The sequence below is a fragment of the Budorcas taxicolor genome, chromosome Y (assembly GCF_023091745.1).
Source record: "Budorcas taxicolor isolate Tak-1 chromosome Y, Takin1.1, whole genome shotgun sequence".
Taxonomy (NCBI): Eukaryota; Metazoa; Chordata; class Mammalia; order Artiodactyla; family Bovidae; genus Budorcas; species Budorcas taxicolor.
This window is the reverse complement of record NC_068936.1, coordinates 6,317,501-6,329,882: the sequence shown is the minus strand read 5'-3', so window position 1 is coordinate 6,329,882 and position 12,382 is coordinate 6,317,501.

The following is a 12,382-nucleotide window of genomic DNA, read 5'->3' as shown; positions in this document are numbered from 1 at the left end:
GACATTTTACAGTGAACAGGAATCAAGACCATCCACCAAAAGGGGGAAAAAAAAAAAAAAGGCAAAGCAGATGTCTGAGAAGGCCTTGCAATGAACTGTGAAAACATGACAAGACAAAGTCAAAGGAGAAAAGGAAAGATTTATCCATTTCAAGGCAGAGTTCCAAAGAATATCAAGGGGAGCTAAGACAGTCTTCCTCACCAATCAATGCAAAGAAATAGAGGAGAACCATAGAATGGGAAAGACTAGAGTCTCTTCACAAAATAAGAGATACCAAGGGAACATTTCATGCCAAGATGAGCTCAATAATGAACAGAAATTGTATGGACCTAACAGAAGCAGAAGATATTAAGAAAAGGTGTCAACAATATGCAGAAGAACTATACAAAACCATCTTCAGGACCTAGATAATCACAAAGGTGTTTTCACTTAGCCTAACCTAGAGTCCGACATCCTGGAATGGGAAGTTAAGTGGACCTCAGGAAACATCACTATGAACAATGCCAGTGGAGGTGATGGAATTTCAGTTGACCTATTTGAAATCCTAAAACATGATGCTGTGAAATTATTGCACTCAGTATGTCAGCAAATTTGGTAAACTCAGCAGTGATCACAGGACAGGAAACGGTCAGCTTTCATTCCAATCCCAAAGAAAGGCAATGCCAAAGAGCGTTCAAACTACCACAAAATTGCACTTACCTCACATGCTCATAAATAATGCTCAAAATTCTCCAAGCCAGGGTTGAACGATATGTGAACCATGAATTTCCATATGTTCAAGGTGGTTTTAGAAAAAGCAGAGATCAAGTTACCAACATCTGCTGTTATCATTGAAAAAGCAAGTGAGTTCCAGGAAAAAAAAAAAATCTACTTCTGCTTTATTGACTATGCCAAAGCCTTTGACTCTGTGGATCACAATAAACTGTGGAATACTCTGAAAGAAATGAGAATACCAGACCACTTGACCTGAATCCTGAGGAACTTGTATGCAGATCAGGAAGCAACAATTAGAGCTGGACATTTAACAGCAGTTTGGTTCCAATTAGGAAAAGGAGTATATCAAGGTTGCATATTGTCACCCTGCTTCTTTAACTTATATGCAGAGTACATCATGAGAAATGCTGGACTGGAAGAAACACAAGGTGGAATCAAAATTGCTGGGACAAATATGAATCACCTCAGATATGCAGATGACACCACCCTTATGGCAGCAAGTGAAGAGAAGCTAAAAAGCCTCTTGATGAAAGTGAAAGAGGAGAGTGAAAAATTTGCTTAAAGCTCAACATTCAGAAAACGAAGATCATGGCATCTGGTTCCATCACTTAATGGAAAATAGATGGGGAACAGTGGAAACAGTGTCAGACTTTATTTTTGGGGGCTCCAAAATCACTGCAGATGGTGACCGCAGGCATGAAATTAAAAGACACTTACTCCTTGGAAGAAAAGTTATGACCTAGATAGTATATTAAAATCAGAGACATTACTTTGCCTACTAAGGTCAGTCTAGTTAAGGCTATGGTTTTTCCTATGGTTTCCCCATCTTTGGCTGCAAAGAAAAGAATCAATGTGATGTCAGTACTGAACATCTGGTGAGTCCATGTGTAGAGTCTTCTCTTGTGACCGTGGTGCATGCTATAAGCTGTGTGTTCTCTTGGCAGAACTCTGTTAGTCTTTGACTGGATGCCTTTTTCATTCCAATGTCAAAATTTTCCATTATTCCAGTAATCTCTCAGCTTTCTACATTTGCATTTCATTCCTCTATGTTGAAAAGGACTTCTCTTTTTGGATGTTAGTACTAGATGGTCTTGTAAGTCTTCGTACAACTGTTCCATTTCAGCTACTTCAGCATAACTGGACAGGACAGACTTGGATTACTGCGCTTTTGAATGATTTGTCATGGAAACGAACAGAGATCCTTCTGTTTGCTACACATCTTGTGATCTGTCAGCTTCATCTCTTCATCAGCTGTGGAAGGACACACATCCACACAGGTTAAAAAAAAAAAAAGTCAACAATCTCACACATATAGACATAAACCAATTATCAAGGTACAGGGAAGTGGGCAAACACAAAACATAGGTGTTTCTGTAACTGACGAACCAGTCCTTTTTCTGTAGCTGATGAACCAGTGCTCCATATAAAGTATAGTGATTTCTATGTTTATATAGGGAAATCTCCATTCTGATCTCAAATATGATATCAGTTTAGTTCAGTTCAGTTCAGTTGCTCAGTCATATCCAGCTCTTTGTGACCCCATAAATTGCAGCAGGCCAGGCCTCCCTGTCCATCACCAACTCCTGGAGTTCACTCAGATTCATTCCCATCGAATCAGTGATGCCATCCAGCCATCTCATCCTCTGTGTTCCCTTTCTCCTCCTGCCCCCAATCCCTCCCAGTATTAGAGTCTTTCCCAATGAGTCAACTCTTCACATGAGTTGGCCAAAGTATTGGAGTTTCAGCTTTAATATCATTCCTTCCCAAAAACATCCAGGACTGATCTCTTTTAGGATGGACTGGTTGGATCTCCTTGCAATCCTAGGGACACTCAAGAGTCTTCTCCAACAGCACAGTTCCAAAGCATCAATTATTTCACATTCAGCCTTCTTCACAGCCCAACTCTCATATCTAAACATTACTGGAAAAACCATAGCCTTGACTAGACGGATTTTGTTGGAAAAGTAATATCACTGCTTTTGAATAGGGTATCTAGGTTGGTCATAACTTTGTTTCTAAGGAGTAAGGATCTTTTAATTTCATGCCTGCAATCACTATCTGCAATGATTTTGGAGGCCAAAAAAATTAAGTCTGACACTGTTTCCACTGTTTCCTCATCTATTTCCCATGAACTGATGGGACCAGATGCCATGACCCTGGTTTTCTGAATGTTGAGCTATAAGACAACATATTCACTCTCCTCTTCACTTTCATTAGGAGGGTTTTAAGTTCCTCTTCAATTTCTGCCATATAAGTCCAAAATCCTAGATGGAAAATTAGCACCTAAGCTTTGATACAGCTGATATAGAACATACATGTTTCATGGAACAAACTCTTTGTTTTAATATATGTTTGAGGAATGCAAACACTGTATATTTTAAGAAGAACAGTGGTGTCCTGATTTTCATTTGTGAAACAGAGAATTGACTTTTCATTTTGGTTCTCCTTTTCTTCAGAAAGACAGTGCCAATATTTTCATATGTGAAATATACATATTTCCACATTTAAAGGTAGAGGACCACCAGACATATTTTCATACATGAGATGGAGAGATTTCCACCTTGCTTATAAGAAAAACAGCCTCCACATTTTTATGAAGTGAAATAAAAAACGCAATATATCATGTAGTAAATACAACATCACTATATTGGCATGTAAAAATGTAGATGATTCTACATTTGAGTTTAGTTCAGTTCAGTGTCTGAATCTTGTCCAACTCTTTGTCACCCCATGGACTGCAGCATGGCAGACTTCCCTGTCCATCACCAATTCCTGGAGCATACTCAAACTCATGTCCATAGAGTTGGTGATTCCATCCAACCATCTCATCCTCTGTCATCCTCTTCTCCTGCCACCAATGTTTCCAACATCAAGGTCTTTACACATGAGTCAGTTATTCGTGTCAGGTGACCAAATTATTGGAGTTTCACCTTCAGGATCATTTCTTCCAATGAATATTCAGGATTGATTTCCTTTAGTGCAGTCAGCTGCAAGCTGGCGCACTAAGTGCAGGCAGCTGTGAGTCGGCGCACTAAGCCCGGCTGAGAGGAGCTACCCCACGTCTGAGGTCAGAGGCAGCAGCCTAGAGTCCCAGGCTGCAATGGCGCAGGAACAGGCCGAAAGGAGCTATCCTGCATCCGAGGTCAGTGGTGGCCAGGAGGAGACACCCCATGTCCAAGGTCAGGGTGGTGGCCAGGAGGAGCTACCCCATGTCCGAGGCCAGTGGCTGCCAGGGGGAGACACCCCGCATCTGAGGTCAGGAGCAGCCGGGAAAAGCCACTTCGTGCCCGAAGCTAGGCTGGTGACCCTGAGAAGCCACACTGAGCCCGAGACCAGGGGCAGCAGCTGGGAGGAGCCACCAATGCCCGAAGCCAGGGCTGGTGGCAAAGAGGAGCAAGCTGAGGAGCAGTGGCTGCACAGGCACCGAAGGGTCTAGAGGAGCTATCCCATGTTGAAGGCCAGGAACAGCTGCAGTAAGAAGATATCCCTTGTCCAAGGTAAGGAACAGCAGTTGTGCTTTGCTGGAGCAGCCTTGAAGAGATATCCCACACCCAAGGTAAGAGAAATCCAAGTAGGATGGTTGGTGTTGCAAGAGGGCATCAGAGGGCAGACACACTTAAACTATACTCACAGAAATCTAATCAATCTAATCACACTAGGACCACAGCCTTGTCTAACTCAATGAAACCAAGCCATGCCTGCGGGGCAACCCAAGATGGATGGGTCATGGTGGAAAGTCTGACAGAATGTGGTCCACTGGAGAAGGGAATGGCAAGCCACTTCAGTATTATTGCCTTGAGAACCCCATGAACAGTATGAAAAGGCAAAATGATAGGATACGGAAAGAGGAACTCCCCGGGTCATTAGGTGCCAAATATGCTACTGAAGGTTGTGGAGAAATAACTCCAGAAAGAAAAGAGATGGAGCCAAAGCAAAAACAATACCCAGCTGAGGATGTGACTCATGATAGAAGCAAGATCCGATGCTGTAAAGAGCAATATTTCATAGGAACCTGGAATGTCAGGTCAATAAATCAAGGCAAATCGGAAGCGGTCAAACAAGAGATGGCAAGAATGAACGTCAACATTCTAGGAATCAGTGAACTAAAATGGACTGGAATGGGTGAATTTAGCTCAGATGACCATTATATCTACTACTGCAGGCAGGAATACCTCAGAAGAAATGGAGTAGCCACCATGGTCAACAAAAGAGTCTGAAATGTAGTAATTGCAAGCAATCTCAAAAATGTCAGAATGATCTCTGTTTGTCTCCAAGGCAAACCATTCAATATCACAGTTATCCAAGTCTATTCTCCAACCAGTAACACTGGAGAAACTTAAGTTGAATGGTTTTATGAAGACCTACAAGACCTTGTAGAACTAACACCCAAAAAATGTGTCCTTTTCATTATAGGGGACAGGAACACAAAAATAGAAAGTCAAGAAACACATGGAGTAACAGGCAAATTTGGCCTTGGAATGTGGAATGAAGCACGGCAAAGAATAATAGAGTTTTGATAAGAAAATGCACTGGTCATAGCAAACACCCTCTTCCAACAACACAAGAGAAGACTCTACACATGGACATCACCAGATGGCAACACCAAAACCAGATTGATTATATTCTTTGCAGCCAAAGATGGAGAAGCTCTATACAGTCAAGAAAAATAAGACAAGGAGATGACTGTTGCTCAGATCATGAACTCCTTATTATGAAATTCAGACTAAAATTGAAGAAAGTAGAGAAAACCGCTAGACCATTCAGGTATGACCGAAATCATATCCCTTTTGATTATACAGTGGAAGTGAGAAATAGATTTAAGGGCCTAGTTCTGACAGATAAAGTGCTTGATGAACTATGGACTGAGGTTCATGCCATTGTACAGGAGACAGGGATTGAGACCATCCCCATGGAAAAGAAATGCAAAAAAGCAAAATGGCTGTCTGGCGAGGCCTTACAAATAGCTGTGAAAAGAAGAGAGATGAAAAGCCAAGGAGAAAAGGAAAGATATAAGCATCTGAATGCAGAGTTCCAAAGAATAGCAAGAAGAGATAAGAAAGCCTTCTTATGCAATCAATGCAAGGAAATAGAGGGAAAGAACAGAATGGGAAAGACTAGAGATCTCTTCAAGAAAATTAGAAATACCAAGGGAACATTTCATGCAAAGATGGGCTCGATAAAGGACAGAAATGGTATGTGACTAACAGAAGCAGAAAATATTCAGAAGAGGTGGCAAGAATACAAGGAAGAGCTGTACAAAACAGATCTTCACGACCCAGATAATCATGATGATGTGATCACTAATCTAGAGCCAGGCATCTTGGAAAATGAAATCAAGTGGGACTTAGCAAGCATTACTACAAACAAAGCTAGTGGAGGTGATGAAATTCCAGTTGAGCTGTTTCAAATCCTGAAAGATTCTGCTGTTATAGTGCTGCACTCAATATGCTAGAAAATTTGGAAAACTCAGCAGTGGCTATAGGACTTGAAAATGTCAGTTTGTATCCCAATCTCAAAGAAAGACAATATTAAAGAATGCTGAAACTACCACAAACTTGAACTCATCTCACATTCTAGTAAAGTAATGCTCAAAATTCTCCAAGCCAAGCTTCAGCAATATGTGAACTGTGAACTCCCTGATTTTCAAGCTGGTTTTAGAAAAAGCAGAGGAACCAGAGATCAAATTGCCAACATCTGCTGGATCATGGAAAAGGCAAGAGAGTTCTAGAAACGCATCTATTTCTGCTTTACTGTCTATGCCAAAGCCTTTAACTGTGTGGATCACAATAAACTGTGGAAAATTCAGAAAGAAATGGGAATACCAGACCACCAAACCTGTCTCTTGAGAAATCTGTAAGCGGGTCAGCAAGCAACAGTTAGAACTGCACATGGAAAAACAGACTGGTTCCAAGCAGGAAAAGGAGTTCTTCAAGGCTGTATTTGTCACCCTGCTTATTTAACTTATATGCAGAGTAAATCATGAGAAATGCTGGACTGGAAGAAACACAAGCCAGACTCAAGATTGTCGGGAGAAATATCAATCACCTCAGATAAGCAGATGACACCACCGTTATGGCAGCAAGTGAAGAGAAACTAAAAAGCCTCTTGATGAAAGTGAAAGAGGAGAGTGAAAAATTTGCTTAAAGCTCAACATTCAGAAAACGAAGATCATGGCATCTGGTCCCGTCATTTCATGGGAAATAGATGGGGAACAGTGAAAACAGTGTCAGACTTTATTTGGGGGGGCTCCAAAATCACTGCAGATGGTGACTGCATCCATGAAATTAAAAGACGCTTACTCCTTGGAAGAAAAGTTATGACCAACCTAGATAGCATATTTAAAAGCAGACACATTACTTTGCTGACTAAGGTCCGTGTAGTCAAGGCTATGGTTTTTCCTGTGGTCATGTATGGATGTGAGAGTTGGACTGAGAAGAAGGCTGAGCACTGAAGAACTGATGCTTTTGAATGGTGGTGTTTGGGGAAGACTCTTGAGAGTTCCTTGGACTGCAAAGAGTTCCAACCAGTCCATTCTAAACGAGATCAGCCCTGGGATTTCTTTGGAAGGAATGGTGCTAAAGCTGAAACTCCAGTACTTTGGCCACCTCATGCGAAGTGTTGACACATTGTAACAGACTATGATTCTGGGAGGTATTGGAGGCAGGAGGAGAAAGGGACGACCGAGGATGAGATGGCTGGATGGCATCACAGATTCAATTCATATGAGTCTGAGTGAACTCCGGGAAATGGTGATGGACAGGGAGCCCTGGCGTGCTGCAATCCATGGGGAAAATGGATCCATGGGGATACATGACCACAGGAAAAGCCATAGCCTTGACTAGACGGAACTTAGTCGGCAAAGTAATGTCTCTGCTTTTGAATATGCTATCTAGGTTGATCATAACTTTTCTTCTAAGGAGTAAGTGTCTTTTAATTTCATGGTGAAGTCAACACCTTCAGTAATTTTGGAACCCGTATAATAATGTATTTTTCTCTTTCAATCTATTCTCCATCCTTTTATTAAGCAGTGATTGGACCAGAAGTCATGATCTTAGTTTTCTGAATATTCTTTGTAAGCTAGCTTTTTTCACTCTTCTCTTTCATTTTCATCAAGATGCTCTTTAGTTCTTCTTCACTTTCTGCCATTAGGCTGGTGTCATCTATTTCTCTGAGTTTATTGGTACATCTCCCTTCAGTATGAATTCAAGCTTGTGGTTCATCCAGCTGAATATTTCACATGATGTACGTTGCATAGAAGTTAATTAAGCAGGGTGACAACTTACAGCCTTGGTATAATCCTTTCCTGATTTGAAAGCAGAATGTTGTCCCATAGCCTGTTGCTTGTTGACTTGATTTCTCAGGAGGCAGGTCAAGTGGTCTGGTTTTCCCACCACTTTAAAAATTTTTAACAATTTGTTGTGATCCCCAAAGTCAAAGGCTTATGTATAAAGAATGATGGAGAAATACATTACACACACACACACACACACACACACACACACACACACACATATATATATATATATATATATATATATATATATATATATATATATATATGTACATATATATGTATCTTGCTTTTCTGATGATTTCATGGATGCTGGGAATTTGATCTCTCATTCTTTACATTTTTCTAAATCCAGCTGGAACATGTGTAAGTTCTTTGTTCAGGAACTGTTGAAGCCTGGATTAGAGAATTTTGAGCATTACTTTTTGACCGTTTGCTGCTGCTGCTGCTTCTAAGTCACGTCAGTCATGTCCGAGTCTGTGCGACCCCATGGACGGAAGCCCACCAGATTCCCCTGTCCCTTGGATTCTCCATTCAAGAACACTGGAGTGAGTTGCCATTTCCTTCTCCAAAGCATGAAATTGAAAGGGAAGTCACTCAGTCATGTTCGACTCTTCATGACCCCATGGACTGTAGCCTACCAGGCTCCTCCATCCATGGAATTTTCCAGGAAAGAGTACTGGAGTGGGGTGCCACTGCCTTCTCCATTTGACAATTTGACATGGGGCAAATGTGTGATAGTGTGGACATTCTTTGACAATGCCTTTCTTTATGAGTGGACTAAAAACTGAAATGTTCCAGTCCTGTGACCACTGCTGACTTTTTCAAATTTGCTGGCATATTGAGTTTGACACTTCCATAGAATTATCTTTTAATATGTGAAATAGCTATACTGGAATTCCTTTGGCTCAACTAGTGTTTCCTCCATAGTGATGCTTTATAAAGATGGGTTGACTTCACATTCCAAGATATCTGGCTCTAGGTGAGTGATCACACCATCATGGTTTTTTGGGTTTTGAGGATCCTTTTTGTATAATTATTCTGTGTATTCTTGACACCATTTCTTGATACATTCTGCTTCTGTTAAGTCAGTACCATTTCTGTTCTTTATTTTGACCATCTTTGCATGGAATATTCCATTTGTAAGAGATAAAATAAGAAAATAAATATCTTTTTTTTTCCCCATTCCATTATTTTCCTCTATTTGCATTGTTCATGGAAGTAGGCTGTCTTATTTCTCCTTTCTCTTCTTTGGAACTCTACATTCACATGGATATAACTTTGCCTTTTTCCTTTGTTTTAGCTTCTCCTCTTTTCTCAGTGATTTGGATTCAGACCCCCATTTTGGCTTTTTGCTTTCTTTCTTTTTTTTTTTTTTTTTCTTCCCCCCCTTGAAGATGGTCTTGGTCACTACCTTTTGTACAGTTTCACAAACCTCTGTCTGTAGTTACTCAGGAACTCTTTCTATCAGATCTAATACCTTGGATATATTTGTCTTTTTCACTGTGTAATCATAAGGGGTATGATATATGTCCTACCTGAAGAGTATAGTGGTTTCACCACTTTTTTCAATGTAAGTCTAAAGGTCCCAATAAGGAGGTCATGATCAGAGCTAAAATAGATCCCAGTCTTATTTGGCTGACTGTATATAGTTTCTCCATCTTTGGCTGCAAAAGTAAAAGAGTCAATCTGATTTCAATATGACCATCTGGCAATGTCCTTGTGTAGAGTCTTCTATGGTGTTTCTGGAAGTGAGTGTTTTCTATGCGACATGTGTTCCCTAGGCAAAACTCTACTTATTTTGAGTGGCTTCATTTTTTCCTTCAAGGCCAAATTTGCCTGTCACTCCAGGTGTCTCTTGACTTCCTACTTTTCCACTCCATTCCCCTGTGATGAAAAGGACTGCTTTTATGCATGTAAGTTCTAGAAGTTCTTGTAGGTCTTCATGGAAGAAGAAGCTACTACTATAGCTTTTTCAGTATTTACTATTACTATTGGTGGCATAGGATTGGATGATTGCAATATTGACTTATGTGTTTTGGAAATGAACAGAGATAATTCTGTTGTTTTTGAAATTGCCTCCAAGTACTATATTTCAGGCTCTTTGTTGACTATGGCTGCTACTCCATTTTGTCTAAGGGCTTCTTGCCCACAGTAGTAGACATAATGGTCATCTGAGTTAAATTCACCCTTTCCAGTACATTTTAATTCACTGATTCCTAAAATGTCGATGCTTACTCTTGGCATCACCTGTTTGACCCCTTGCAATTCTCCTTAATTCATGGCCATAACCTTCCAGGTTCCTATGCAACATTACTCTTTACAGCATTGGACTTCATTCCATCACCAGTCACATCTGCAACTGGGTTATGTTTTTGCTCTGGTTCCATTCTTTCAGTCTTTTGGTAGTTTTTTCTCCACTGATCTCGCATAGCATATTGGGTGCCGGGGTTCAGCCCCAGTGGATCCAGGGAATTTGAAGGGGAGACGGAGTTGGCGAGGAAAAACTTATTTATTTAGAAATATAAAGAGAGATTAGGAAAGAATAATGTAGTAGGAAAATTAGTAGAGAAAAGAGGCTGAATAACTTGGTTTACATGAAAAACCAACAAAGTTCTAAGACATGGAACTTGCACCATCTACGTTAGACCACTGGCACCCACTTGAATAGCAGAGGGTGCCCCGCCTTGGGCTCCCTCTCATATGGGTCTTAGGAGCCAGGGAAAGTAAGCAGACTCCATGAGCATCCACATTCCAAGGGATCAGCCTGAAAATGAGAGTGAGGGAGAGGGAGAAAGAGAGAGAGAGAGTTGACAAGGGGGGAGCCAGATTTCCGAGAAACCAGTTCGAGAAGCTGGTCTGAGAAACTGGTCCATCCTTTATTGTCCAGGAAAGCTTTTTATACTTTTGGTTGTACACAGAGATCAACGGATAATACAAAGTTATGAAGCATCAGCAGCCCTGACTCTTATCGAGACCAGACTTTCTCTCTGTATACCTAGCTGAATACACAAGTCTTAGGTGATTTACACCATCTTCTGTCCAGAAGACCTATTAATATTTTACGGCCCTTTTCTGATAAGGGTGTGTCAACCAGAAAACTTATTTGCCTTAAAAGTGTTCTTTCCAAAGTATGGTGCCACTCTCAGAAAGCACTGATTAAGGTTACATTCTTACATAGCAAGGACGCAACAATTTATAACAAGGAAAGAGGAGTACAGTGATTTATGACAAAGAGAAAGTTCACTAACTCAAAAGTCTAGTGTTGCTAATATCAAAACTGCTATATTGCTTTTTCTATATCCCAATTACATTGATTAGTATCCTCCAGGTACCTAAAAGATGAAGACTATGGAGGTCTGGCAGCAGTCATTGACTCAACAGTGAAACCCATCACCAATATAATTATTAGCTCTTTAGAAAAGTATCTACATCTTTAGGATGTTTTAAGCTGCATGCCTCTCGCGGTTGAGGGGCTGTAAACAATCACAAGTTGTAAAAATCTGGACAAACCAGTCAGGTAAGTTAGAAAGCTATCAGAGGGGTTTAAGTCAAGACTTTCTTTTTATGACCAGGAGACTTATTGACTGGAGCTCTAAGTTAATTCCTTTTAGAGGAAGGTGGTGGTGGACAGTCCCTTGTTAATGTCAGAGGAGTTGGTGAGAGCATAATGCAGTAAGGCAGGCAGACTCTGGTTTTGGGGGTAGATGGTCGAGAAAACTCAGCAAGGCTCCCTTAAGGCCCAAATCACCTTTGCCTGTGGAACCCCTTAACCTCATGACCTTTGCCACAGGTGGGACTCCTTGTGCTGGCTGTTGGCAGTTGGGCACCTGCCAACCTTGGGAATTCCTCTTTCTGCTTGCTATAATTTGTCATTACATGCGCTCATGGTTTTCTCAAAGCTGGAATACTGAAGAGGTTTACCATTTCCTTCTCCAAGGACCACGTTTTGTCAGAACCCTTCACCATGACCTGTCCATCTTGGGTGGCCCTACATGCATGGCTCATAGCTTCATTGATTTAGACAAGGCTATGAACCATGTGATCAGTTTGGTTTGTTTTCTGTGTTTAAGATTTTCTTTCTGTCTTCCCTTTGATGGATAAGAATAAGAGGCTAGTAGAAGCTTCCTTATGTGAGAAACTAACTCAGGGGGAAGCTGGTTTTGTTCTGATGGACAGGGCCATGTTCAGTTCAGTTCAGCTTTGTGGCTCAGTCATATTCAAATATTTGCATCCCCATAAACTGCAGCATGTCAGCCCTCCCTGTCTGTCACCAACTCACTGAGTTTACTCAGACTCATGCTCATTGATTCACTGATGCCATCCAAACTTCTCATCCTCTGTTGTCCCTCCTCCTCCTGCCTTGAACACTTCTGA